Here is a 13,657-nt window from a genome sequence, read left to right on the forward strand (position 1 = left end):
TTGATTCTTGGCCAGCAGGGACTCTATATGTGTGTTATAAGAGGCTGGGGACTCCATCACTTAACTGTCACTGGGTACACTACTTGTACTACTGTTTGTTTTTCTCCATGTGACACACTGACCATTCAAGAGATGTATTACAAGCAGCCTCCATCATATATCACACTGAAGGAAAAATCATAATTTCAGGAGATTCCAGGTTTTCTGTTTGGACAATCATTGAAGAAATTGTTAAAACTTTGAAATTTGATTCTTTTTTGCTCTCAACAGTCAAACGTGTGTGTGTGTGTGTGTGTGTGTGTGTGTGTGTGTGTGTGTGTGTGTGTGTGTGTGTGTGTGTGTGTGTGTGTGTGTGTGTGTGTGTGTGTGTGTGTGTGTGTGTGTGTGTGTGTGTGTGTGTGTGTGTGTGTGTGTGTGTGTGTGTGTGTGTGTGTGTGTGTGTGTGTGTGTGTGTGTGTGTGTGTGTGTGTGTGTGTGTGTGTGTGTGTGTGTGTACTTGGTTTGGTTAGCAATCTATAAAGTATATGAATTCCTGTTATGAAATTGAGCACCATAATTTTTCATTTACATACAAATAGACATGGGTTTTGGAATTTATAGTGTGTGGTCTAGACCCACTCTATCTGTAAAGTGTCTCGAGATAACTCTGTTATAATTTGATACTATAAATAAAATTGAATTAAAATGCATTATAGATTTCCATAATAGATTCTATTCATAAATCAGTAAATATCTATGTTGTGACTACCTAAGTCTGAAATATTGTACACTCAAAATGCATTTAAGACAACATGACTGTCATTATCTAGTAGCAGTTGCCATGCAGTTATAGCCTTGACAGTTTTAGTGAGACAGCACATTGAAAGCAAAAACCCCAAGCCATAGCAGCAGCAGCCGGGTAATCTGGTCTGGGTCACCCATGGGGAGGCAGCTGCTGTGTTTGTCAATTTTCGGTGATGTAGAGCTTTAGGGGTGAGTTATAAAGTCTCCATCTACGCTTGAAAATCCATCATCATATGTTTAGCCTCTCATATGTTTAGCTTCTCAGTCCCGTAGCCATGGAAAAATGAAAAAGACAGAGAATATGTGTAAGAGGAAATCAAAATTACTGCTGCCTATTAATGTTTGAATATTTTTTTTGTGCTGTACACAGCCACGTTCTCGTTGGCATGGTTGAGGGTGCGCTAAAAACTGATAAAATGCATGTTTGGTACTACTGGAACAATTAAATAAATAAGTCTATCTAGAATAACATATACTATGAAATAACAACATAAGATAATCATATTAAATAAGATAAAAATTAAGTAAGTAAAAGTTAAGTTATAAAATATATAAATGTACATGAGATTTATATATGAATAAAAGCTACCCTTATAAATAGGAGCTAACCATAAGTGCACAAGTTGCATTATAGCATCAGGGTTTCTTATTGCCACATGGTTATATTGCACAGTAGTATTACATAGGCATTGCAATTTGTATTTCACATTGCCATCCTGATTATTGTTACATGCTATTTCCAGAGTTCAGTAGTGTTATGGCAGTTGGGGAAAAAGCTATTAAGTCTGTTAGGGCATTTGGGTTAATCTGTAGCGCCTGCCTGAGAGAAGCTCAAACTGTCCATGACCAGGATGAGTAGTGTCCTTGACGATGTGCTTAGCCCTTCTCACACAGCGGGTCTTGTTGAGGTGTTCAAGTGATGGCAAATCAATGTCAAAGACATTGTCCTCTTCTGTTTTCACGAGACGCTGCAGGGCTTTTTTGGCGGCTTTGGTGCAGCTACTGTACCAGGCTGTCCTGCTGTTTGTCAGGATACTCTCTATTGTACACCTAATAGAAGTTCCTCGGCAGCTTCTGGGGGAGGTTAGCTCTTTTCAGCCATCTCAGGAAGTAAAGGCGTTGTTGTGCTTTCCCTACTTCTGCCGAGGCATTGCCAGACCAGGAGAGGTCCTCTGTGGTGGTGACTCCCAGAAGCTGGAGACTCTTTCTACATCATCTGCCTTAATGGTTACAGGACTGTGAGTGGACTTTTTGGTGGTCCTACATTCCACAATGATCTCTTTGGTCTTTGTGGTGTTTAAGACCAGGTTGTTGGTGTCACACCATGTTGTCAGGTTATGAACCTCCTATCTGTATGCAGTTTTATTGTTGTTTGATATTAGCACGATGTTGGTCATGTCGTCTGCAAATTTCACGCTGATGTTCGATTCGTGGGTGGGTTGACAGTCATGGGTGAAAAGTGCATAGAGGAGGGGGCTCAGCACACAGCCCTGCGGCACACAGCCCTGCGGCACACGCAGCAAATGTGTGCTTTGAGAAATCAATATTTGATACTGACTCAATATTTTGATTGAGTCAGTATAACACAACATACAGCTCACTGTATTTGGTTACATACAACACAATAATTCTGTTGTCACACTATGTCAATTTAAACATATACCATTTTGTTTTCATAGCTGCCAGTGGCGATGCGTGTCCCGCGGTTCTCAGCCTGGGCTCAGAACTTGTGCGGGATGCAGTTCTCCATTCTGGGTTATGGAGATATCATTGTTCCAGGTGAGGTTAAAGTGTCACCGTCAGAGAAGTTCAGTCCATTCACCAAAGATTTATTTAAGAAAAGGGTGAGCAAATGACAATGGATAACATAACAGACACACATGGGTTGGAGAATCTGGAAAGTCAATATTCTAACATGTCATTCAAATATCAGACATGTTGAGTACTATGTGCAATGCCTTTTTATGTGTGTCTTTTTTATCTTTTTGATTTTATTTTTTGGTTTTTATCTTGTTTTTATTATTTATTTACTGCTGCTGCACTGATTGCCACCAACGGAACTTCGTTGTGTTCATACAATGACAATAAAGTATCTTGAATCTTGTGTGCTCACTGCTAGTCACTAGAATTAAATTTTTACTTACGCAAACAAGGCTTACGTGCTTGGGTGCCGAGCTGCCTGTGCATAGCATAATATAAAAGGCATCTTGTTCAGCCCTGAGGGTTTGCTGCTGCATTATTGCAGACTTTCTGCAAAGTTTTTCTTGGTCTGCTACCGGTAAACAAAACAGTAAACAGCCTTCATTCTTACATCTGCAGCAACATAGCTTGCATCATTTCCTGTGTGTCATGAAAGTAAACTAAGAGGAAGCCAGAAGCACCGGACCACCTGAAATGATTTCAGGCAGATACCCCTGTTCCTTTACTGTTTCTTGTCCAGATGGGGAAAATTATGTGAACTCAGTTGTGACTGTGAGTGCTGTATCTGTAACCGTTTTTTAGATTCTGCTATCTTTTTATTAGTGCATGGTCCACACTTCACAGCACTAATCACATATTTTAAATCTTTTGAGTCATCATAAGAAACGTATTATAGAATCTGCAGTTTTGTGTTGTCTAACCACTATCTCCCTATACTTTATAATAGACCAATTAAGCCTTTAAAATATGTTTTGTTTGCTTGGTTTAAAAACCTTGCTGAGTAAACATTAATACATGTTCATGGATTTTTCACTTTCCAACAAGTCCTTAAGTCTTCAGTTATATGTGTCAAGTCATTGAAAAAGGGTGTTTATAACCAGTCTGCAAATGTAAAAGTTGTTATAAAGGTTATTCATGGATTTTAATCTAGGTGCTCTGCAAATCTTTCATTGGAGGTAAAGGTTGAGGGGTCTTGCTAATGAGTTATAGAGACAAAGAAAATGTGGATGAGGATTAACACCACCCACAGGGCTTTGGCAACCCAAAGTTGTTGTTATAAATTACTTATGAGTAATTTGTAAAGCATTAGTATATGATTTATTAACCATTAATAAATACACTAGTTAGTATACTTAAGAAAAGGTGCCTTATTAGAAAAGAGCAACCGTGCTTTGTTATTTTAGATCAATTCATAATCTCATAGCTGTTCTGTTAACAGTCAGGCTGAGAGTGTGACAGGACTACAGCAGTTTAAACAATTAGTCTTTTTGCTGGCCGTTTTTACTTATTGCAAAATAAAATAAGTAATTTTTTTTGCATTTATGCCAAAAGTAAGCAACATGGAATAACCAGTGGGGAATAGTCTCGCTTTGCCAGACCATCCACATGCTGCAGGGGAGAGGAGGGTCTGGCTATTCCACACAGAATTCCGGAATGGGAGAAAAACGTGCTCTGGTAAACCAATCACAATCCACACTGAGCCGCTGTAAAATTGTTGTGTGAGAGAAAACTCTGATTTGACAGATAGTCTAGCTAGCTGTCTCAATCTACCATGCAGAGATCTGAGGAGCAGTTAACCATAGTCCTCATAAATCCAGTAAAGTTTAAAATTCCAACACAAAGAAAGCGGAAGAAATCGGGCATCGGCGAAAATACATGCATCCTCGGAATTTCCTGCGGCACGTAGGCCTACTGGCGCAATCCCCGAAGTGGAACGTCAAGGATTAGCTGGGAATAACTTTTGACTGATAAAAAAGGTGTTAACATTAATTAAGGCTAACATAAAGTTAGTGACTGTCCTGTCACTAAATTAAGCTAACGCTATAACTTAGGTAAATAGGTAAATTATTTTTTATTAATCATTATTAATATTAATCTCATATTTCTTGTTTAATTAGTAATCTAATTTCATATTTTTGTAGGACCGCAACATTGAGTCCCGAAGAGAAGTCCAGAACACTGGAGAGTTAATCAAGGACTACCAGGTAAAAAAAATAATACTATGCTGTAGCTCTGATTCAAAGCCCTGCCAATATGAGACAAGTTTGTGCAAAAATAGCTGTTTGCTGATAATTTGACAAGATTTTTAGGATTTTTTTTTTATTTTTTTAAATAATGTGCCTATGTAGAAATGGGATTTGATTCATTTAATTGTATTGCTAAGCTACAATACTACTCAAAACTACCACATAACAATCTGACCCTCTGTTTGGAGAGGGAACAAAGAGTTATGCATCGTTCACATTACTATACAATAAATGTTTTATTCTCTCTGGTGTATTTCACAGGTTTTCAATGATGACGTTGCTGCAGCCGTCCAAGAAGCTCTTACTACTTTTGTCCTCTGCATCTCCCCAAGATGGTCTCCCCAAGCAAGCTGGAATAACCGTTGAGGGAGCAGAAATCCTTTTTGGTATCCCAGATGTGGCACATGCTTGCACCTATCTGATGGGCCTTATCTATGCCTTGGAACTAAGGTACCCTAATAAACTGAAATACACATTTGAGGTCTTTCAGAAGCTCTTCCTAGAGCAAGAGGATGGGAACAAAAAGATTTCCTCCAAAGTCCATGATCTCAAGGTCTGTTTGCATGCTTAAAAGATAGATGGTGTTGAAGGTGTAGGATTTGAGTGAGCTCACTCTTATCAAGTTTTACAGAGTTTTACACAGTTCTTCTGAGGTTCTCCCAATGCACTCTCTCAGGTTACACTGCTCTTTTTTTTCTATAATGATGGGAAATAATTAATTTGATCGAGTTTAATGTGCTGGCGCATGCTTTATTATGTTACAGTGGTGCTCATAAGTTTATGAACCCATGCTTAAGTTGACTAAAAGAGGAATAAAAAATAATCTTTTGGAAATTGATCTTAATGCCTTAATTTAAAAAATGAGGAAAAATTCAACCATTTTTATTTTGAAAGGCCAGTCATTTCATGGATCCAGGATACTATGCATCCTGATAAAGTTCCCTTGGCCTTTGGAATTAAAATAGCCCCCCCACATCATCACATGCCCTTCACCATACCTAGAGATTGGCATGGGGTACTTTCCATAAGATCATCTCTCAATGCAAATCAAACCAGCTATTAGGCTAACTGAAATAAAACCATGCCCTCTAGGTATAGTGAAGGGTATCTTCAAAGTCAACTTTAGCATGGGTTCATAAACTTATGAGCACAACTGTATATGTTTTGTGAATTGTATCTGTTCTTTATACTTTAAATGGTAAAGAATTTAAAGTAACCTGAACTCTATTTTTTGAGCAGTTTTTCATGTACAATAGGCAGAGAAACCATATAGAACTGGACATTTCTTCACTACAGTTAAAAATTTTGAAAGCTACTGGATTTTGGTGTTTTTTTTTTTTGCCTCATGTATCTGAATGTAGCCATGTAAAAGCTAGGATTTGTTTTCTTATGGTGTTCTAACCTCTAAGACTATCAGTGGGGTTCTGATAGCATGTCCTGTGCTGATGGCACTGATTCATTCAATGTTCATGACTCTGTGGAATGGGGTTCTGATTTTATTGTCAAATAAATTTGTTTATTTGAGCTAAACAACTTCCAAGTCTTGTTTTGGGTTAAGATGCATAATTATACCGGAGATTGTTTGACTCATGTGGGAGTTGTAGTATCCAGTGTTGGGACTGTAACCAATGATTTAATCTGTCGATTTTCTTGATAAATCAATTTGTAGTTTGGTCCATACAATGTAAGACAATGGTTAAAAATCAATCCCTCTTTCCCAAAGCCCAAGACGCAACCTAAAATGTCTTGTTTTGTCCTGATCAGCAGTTCACAATTTAAAACATTCACATCACAGAATCTGGGATTATCCTAATTGTTGATAATTAATTTAGTTGTTAGCAACTATTTGATCAATCAACTAATCGTTGCAACTCCTGTCTTTTTATCAGTATGGTCAACACTTGGCTTCATTGCAGCATATCTTGACATGTGATAAGAGGACTGTCATTTCTAACACATAGATGACATACTTAACTTTTTAAGTAGACCAAGCATGATACAAAATATCGTGCCTGATGTACTTAAAAAAGGTAAGGCAACTTTTTGCATCAGATTATTATGTAGATAAAACAAGGCTAGTCTTTGTATAGGCTACTTAATTTCTTGAATATAAGAAATGAGTTTTTGAAGTAAAGTCTACTTACATTAGTAAGTAAAGTCAACTTAACTTTGCAAGTTCAGCCATTTGCAAAACTAAGTTGACTTTACTTGAAAAAGCAAGTTGACATTACTTGATAAATTAATGTTGGCTTTACTTCCAAAACTCATTTCTTACACACAAGAAATTAAGTAGCCTATACAAAGACTATCCTTGCTTTATTTACATAATAATCTGATGCAAAAAGTTGCCTTACCTTTTTTAAGTAGATCAGGCTCTATATTTTTATCAGTGCAGCTACAACATGACAATCTGGCGGCCGCGTTGCCGTATTGCTCCAATGAACAGCAGCGACCAAGGCTATCTAATACTATTAGCCATGTGACTTTGCTGGCTGAGCCGGTTCGTTACATAGCGTCAGCCTGGAGTTGCACAACTATGAAAACGCAACCTTCCGTTGGAGCTGCAGCCGAAGCGGATCTCTCCAACCTCCACCGGGCTATCCTTCCAAGGCTAACAGAGAGCACCGCCACAGCTCTTCCTGAATCTCAACGGTGAAGAGAATGGTATGTGATACTATCTGAGTAGTCAACTGCCTTCCTCTGGGCTTGATAGTGTTGCCAAATTGGCGCGGAGGATCGTTGTGACTGATCGGGGGTTTTAACTTTTGAGTGGCAGGTCCCCCGATGCATGCTGCCTCTTGCCTGCCAGGCACCCAGCCCAGATCCCGGTGGCATTTTACAAATGGATGCTTTCCTTGTCTTTAGAATGGATATATGACAGCAATGTTTGTGCAAATAGGCCTACTCAGTTACTAAACAGTAGGAGCATTGTTTTCACAGGAGACAATTTGTTTTAGCATCTTGAATTCTAAATGCAAACATATGCCATAAACAGGAACGGTCGCATTGTATTTTCCGATACATTAAACATAGCTACGTAATAAGCCTTAGCTTACTTTGTATCAAATTAGACCATTAACTAGAAATAATGTTGTTTTTCTCAAGTCAAGTCAGCTTTATTGTCAGATGTGCTATACATGCATGACATACGACACAAATTAAATTTCAGTCCTCTTGGACCCCTGGTGCAAAATGCAATAAAAAATAAATAAGTTTCTATAAATAGAAAAGACATAGAATAAACAATCAACACTTTAACATGACATAAAAATAAACAATCATCAACAAGACATACAATAAACAATCAACAATCAGACTCACAATCAAGGCACTTGAGTATTTAAAATAAATAGGAAAAATAAAAAGTATTTTAAATATTTAAACAGGTGAGGTAGAGCGGTGTAGTGCAATAATAAACAAGCAGGGGGAAGTGAAATGTGCGTGAGTTCAGAGTGTATGAGTGTTTTTTGAGGGGGGATGTGGGGGGGTGCAGTCCTAGTCTGTGGCAGGGGGCAGAGGGGGCAGGCTGGGCAGAGGAGGAAGTGAGGAGGGAGGGAGTGACGGTGGAGCAGGGAGGGAGTTGAGTCTCCTGACAGCCTCGTGGAAAAAACTGTCTTTGAGCTTGCTGGATTTGGCCCGGAGACTGCGCAGTCTCCTCCCTGATGGCAGCATGCTGAAGAGGCTGTGAGATACATAAATAACAATCCGATGGCTGTATCCCAGTGTTTATAGCCATGGCTAATTCGCAACACCTGTCCCTAGGAGGGCTTTTAACCGTTAAAATAATAAAGGAGTCAAATATTTACAGTGAATACAATAAAATATCCAAAAAAACTTAACAGCAATAAAAATAAGTGTAGTAAATAAACACATTAACTCGGACTCACACAGATGCACACCTCACATACACACAGCTATACATTTCATATGGCATGATCACACTGCTGCTGCTGTATTAACCATGCTTTTACTAGTTTTTTTTAAAGGTGGACAATTTAGCTAGAGTCTTTATATTTGTAGGAAGCCAGTTCCACAGTTCGGCTCCTTTCACAGAAAAAACATTTTGGGCTAAAGAGGTTTTACAAAATGGAATTTTACAGTCTCCACATGCAGCAGCTCTTGTGGATCTGGAAGATTCCAACCTGTTCACAAATTTACAAAGTGGCTCAGGTGCAAGTCCAGCTTAACATTTAAAAAACAACTGTATGTATCTAAGATTAACAAAATTTAAGATTTTATATTTATTTAAAATGTAACGGTGATGGAATTGAATGGGCTTGTTATCTAAGATTTTTAGGGCACGGTTATAAAGCCCTTCAATAGGCTTTAGGGTAGTTTGGCTAGCCTGGGACCAAACAGTGGTGCAGTATGACAGATGGGACAGGATCATAGTGTTCAGAAAGACATGAGCACATTCACATGTTAAACTGCTCCTGATCAATCTGAAATAGGGCTGGGCGATATGGCCTTTTATAAATACCGCGATATTTTTAGGCCATGTCACAATACGCGATTATCTCGATATTTTGCCTTAGCCTTGAATTAAAACTTTGATGCATACAATCACACCAGTATGATGATTCTACAGTATATGTCTACATTAAAACATTCTTGTTCATACTGCATTAATATATGCTAATTTTAAACTTTCATGCAAAAAAAGGGGATATCACAACTAAGTCAAAGTTAACATAATTGTATTTATTAAACAGTGAGTGGCACAAACATAAAATTGTCAACAGAAAGTGCATGTTTTGTGCAAAATTGTCAGACAACATTTCAAAACAAGACATTAGGGCACGCTTGTGCATGCTGTAACTCGCATGGCATTTCAAAACACAAAATTAAAGTGCACTTCTTGTACATAATGCAACTACAATAATTTAAAACAAATAAAGTGCTCTTTTGTGCATGTTGTCATTAAGATGACATTTCAAAACAACACTAAATTTAAGTGCACCTGTTGTGCATAATGCCACTAGGATATTTAAAACAAATATATAAAGTGCGCTTTTGTGCAGGATGTCACAGGTAATTTCAAAATCAGTAATAAAAAATAGCTGCATAATAGGAAATCAAATGTTGGAAAAGAAAGTGTATTTATAAAAAAGACCCTCCTTTTAGTTTTTTAATAAACAATCCTATGGTTTCAAACACAATACCTAAACATAAAACAATTCACAAAAGGTGAATCTGGTCAATTATGGAAAAGTTTGCAGCTTTAGTTTTGGTTTCTTCTGCATGAAATATATGGCACAAATAAAAAGTAAAAAAATATGTAGTTGTATTTCGTGCATACTATGTTGTCCCTTTGTGACAACAACCAGTGAATACCAGGTTGTTTAGAGGTTTTGTGCCAAAAACACAAGCCTATCAACGGCGTCTGGTTTGAGAGATGCTCAATGGCATGTAACTATATTACCACTGGTACTAAATACCCTTTCCGATGGGGAACTGGTGGCGGGCACACACAGATATTTTTTTGCCACATTTTTCAGGTTTGGGAACATTTCCTCATGGTCGTTCCAGTAGGCAGACAACTCTTTTTCAATAAGCTCTCTCTGCGACAGTGTGGCGGAAGATGTTGCTGCAGTTTTAAAGAAGCTGCCCAGGGATTTCTTCCGTTGTGGCAGTGAAGCAGCCAACTCAGCTGTGCCCTGGTCAGTCTCATAGAGCATTGCCTCCATCTCGGTTATGGCTCTGCTCTTGATGGCCTCCACCTTTTTTTCTGTGCAGTATGTTATCTTGAACCTGGGATCCACTAAGCCTGCCATGTCCAGCAGGTTGTTAGTGGAAGGATCAGAATACTTCTCCCTCAGGTAATCCAGGATGGAGGCTTTGATAGACTGGGTCAGTCATTCTCCTGACGTGCCAAGAGGCTGGACTGGAAGAGATGAAGAACAGGCTTGACATAGGACACTGTGACATAGCTCTCCCCGGATAGAGCATCGGTGAATTCCAGGAGAGGATTGAGAGCCTTGTGCACTGACTCTAGGACTTCCAGGTCTTGCCAGGTGAGAACGAGATGCCGGGTTTTCTTGTCTGCAGCCAAGACTTGAGAAATAGCTTGCTCCTGCTCCAGTACCCGCTCAATCATCTTCTCTCGGGATCACCACCTGGTAGGAGACTCACTGATGAGCTGGTGTGCCGGGAGATTTAGCTCTTGCTGCGCTGTGGCCAGGTTTCTCTTCCTCTTCCAACTGAAAGAGAAGCTGCTCACTACCTTCTTGCACACAGCAACAGCACGGTCAATACGGGGGTCCTTCATGCTTCTCTCTGAGAATAAAAACAAACATTTAAAATGTTATAATAATTTAAAAGGGTATAGTAATGTGAAGAAATCCACTCAGCCTAACACTAAACTAATTCTTGGTAATTATTTATTTATATAGTACTGTGTAAAAGTGAAGATGCTATCAAAAAATAAGTTTCAAAATATAAAAAAAATGCACAATAAAGAGCAGTCTACTGACACACTAATGCAGAAAAAGAAAGAACATGTAACTAAGGTGCCTAAGCTAGTATAGTACAGTATGTACTTTTTTGAAAAATCACTTGCATTCTCTCTCTCTCTCTCTCTCTCTCTCTCTCTCTCTCTCTCTCTCTCTCTCTCTCTCTCTCTCTCTAATATTCAATGTAGCTTTATTGGCATGGGAAACATATGTTTACATTAAATTCTGTGTTATGACCATGCAGTAGGCTATTATAACATTGCTCATAGGGCTGGGCGATATATCGCACGATATTGTTATGCGCATCTCGTCAGTAAAGCCGGTTCCTTGATTAGTAGTAAATCGCCATCACCTGCTTTCAGATGGAGCGGTGTTAAATTAACACTCCTGGGGGCTGGGAGTGTATGAGTCCACACTCAAGAGTGTAAAGTGTTAAAATATGAGTGTTAAATTAACACTCAAGAGTGTTAAAGTTAATGAGATAATTAAGTGATTAATTTAGTGATGATTGAGCATTATTCTCATATATCAATAAAGATAAATACTATTTTATCACAGTGGTAAAAAACACTCACCAATTGCAAGCTGTAGGCGATGGCCAAAACACTGTAGACGTGTCCAGTGGTTCAGGCTCACAGCTTTGACGATGTTAGCGCCGTTATCGGTGGTGATGCACACCTGACGAGCTTCATTTAAATTCCATGACATGAGAGCATCTTGCAGGCCTTGTGCGATGATCCCGCCAGTGTGATCCTCAGGAAGAAAGCTCGTCTGAAGGCACTTGCTTTTCAACTCCCAATTGTCTATATAGTGGACAGTTGGCTCACATGTTCGGCTGCTCCATATGTCGGCAGTTGTTGAGAAGTGGGTCACATTTACAAGCTGACTGGCCAGCTCTTCCCTCACTTTAATGTACAACTCAGGCAGCGCTTTCTCTGCAAAATATTTGCGACCCGGCAGATTATATCTTGGGTCAAGTGTGTTGATGAGCTTTCTGAACCTGGGCTTTTCAACAACATTAACCGGGGCCATGTCTTCCGCGATGTGGTGGGTTACTGCACATGTTATCTCCTTCTGTTTTTGACTGTTTTTGTCGTACGGAGTTGATCTGGAAATCGAAGAGGCCAGACTCAGTTGCGTGAGTGCTGGTTGCTTAGGCACTTTCTTTGATATTGCACCGCTCTGAGATGTTGTCGTGCAGAGTTTCAAGCACTCTTCATTTTCTAGCGGGTGGGTTCTCAAATGGTGATATACATTTGATGTACTGCTACATTTTGAAGCGACTGCGACAGATTTTGCATATCACCGTTGTTTGTTCAACATCTTCCTTCTTGAAACCAAACCACCGCCAGACGATGGATCCTGTGCTGTTTCTTTTTTTTTATTATTTCGTCCTCCTCCATGTGTAACCGTTAGCACCTGCTGCCGCTATCTTTCTGCTGGTCGAGGGCGTATGACGTTGCATGCGCGACAGACTGACGTTTGTAACTATGTGCGTTTTGTTTTGTCTCTCTGTGAGCGGGAAAGACGAGAGAGTGTGAGAAGCCTGGAGTTAAATGTCCGCGAGTATGTAAAAGTTAATCTACAAACAAGCATCAAAAATAAAATAAGCTTCTTAACTTAGGTTATCAAGGTAATCATTATGCTTGCGCTTCGATGCTGGACAGGACAAGAGGGGGAAAAAACAAAGCAAAAAAAAATGTCCGAGTTTCAGGATATAGTAATTTTCTACATTGCACGGACTACAAGCCGCGATATATCGAGTATTTGATATATCGCCCAGCCCTACAATAACTACACATTGTTCTCAACCCTGTAAATATGACTCGAACAATGATAATGCCTGGTGTGATGCATTATAAGATGATAGTTTTGAGATAAGATGGCTATGATTTACAGATTACATGTTATAGATGTCCGAAAGGGGGGGGGGGAGACACCAATGATCTTCTCTGCTGCTCTCACTATGCGCTGCAGAGTCTTGCGGCAGAACATGGTGCAGGCACCGTACCACACGGTGATGCAGCATGTCAAGATGCTCTCAATGGTGCCTCTGTAGATGGTGTGCATGATGGGGTACGTGCTCCTGCTCTTCTCAGTTTGCGCAGAAAGTACAGGCGCTGTTGGGATTTTTTTGGCCAGTGATGCTGTGTTGTGGCTCCAGGTCTTCAGAGATGTGCATACCCAGGAACTTGGTGCTGCTCACCCTCTCCACTGCAGCACCGTTGATGGTTAGTGGAGTATGCTGGGTGTGCACTCTCCTGAAGTCCACAACAATCTCCTTCGTCTTCTCCACGTTCAGGTTGAGATTGTTGACCTTGCACCACGTGGCCAGCCTGCTCACCTCACTCCTGTAGTTTGTCTCATCGCCGTTGTTGATGGAACCCACCACAGTTGTGTCATCCGCAAACTTAATGAAGAGGTTGGAGCTGAATGATGATTAAAGGCCAAACGCCATAAATTATCCCACTAGGC

This window comes from Perca flavescens, chromosome 1, assembly GCF_004354835.1.
Source record: "Perca flavescens isolate YP-PL-M2 chromosome 1, PFLA_1.0, whole genome shotgun sequence".
Lineage (NCBI taxonomy): Eukaryota > Metazoa > Chordata > Actinopteri > Perciformes > Percidae > Perca > Perca flavescens.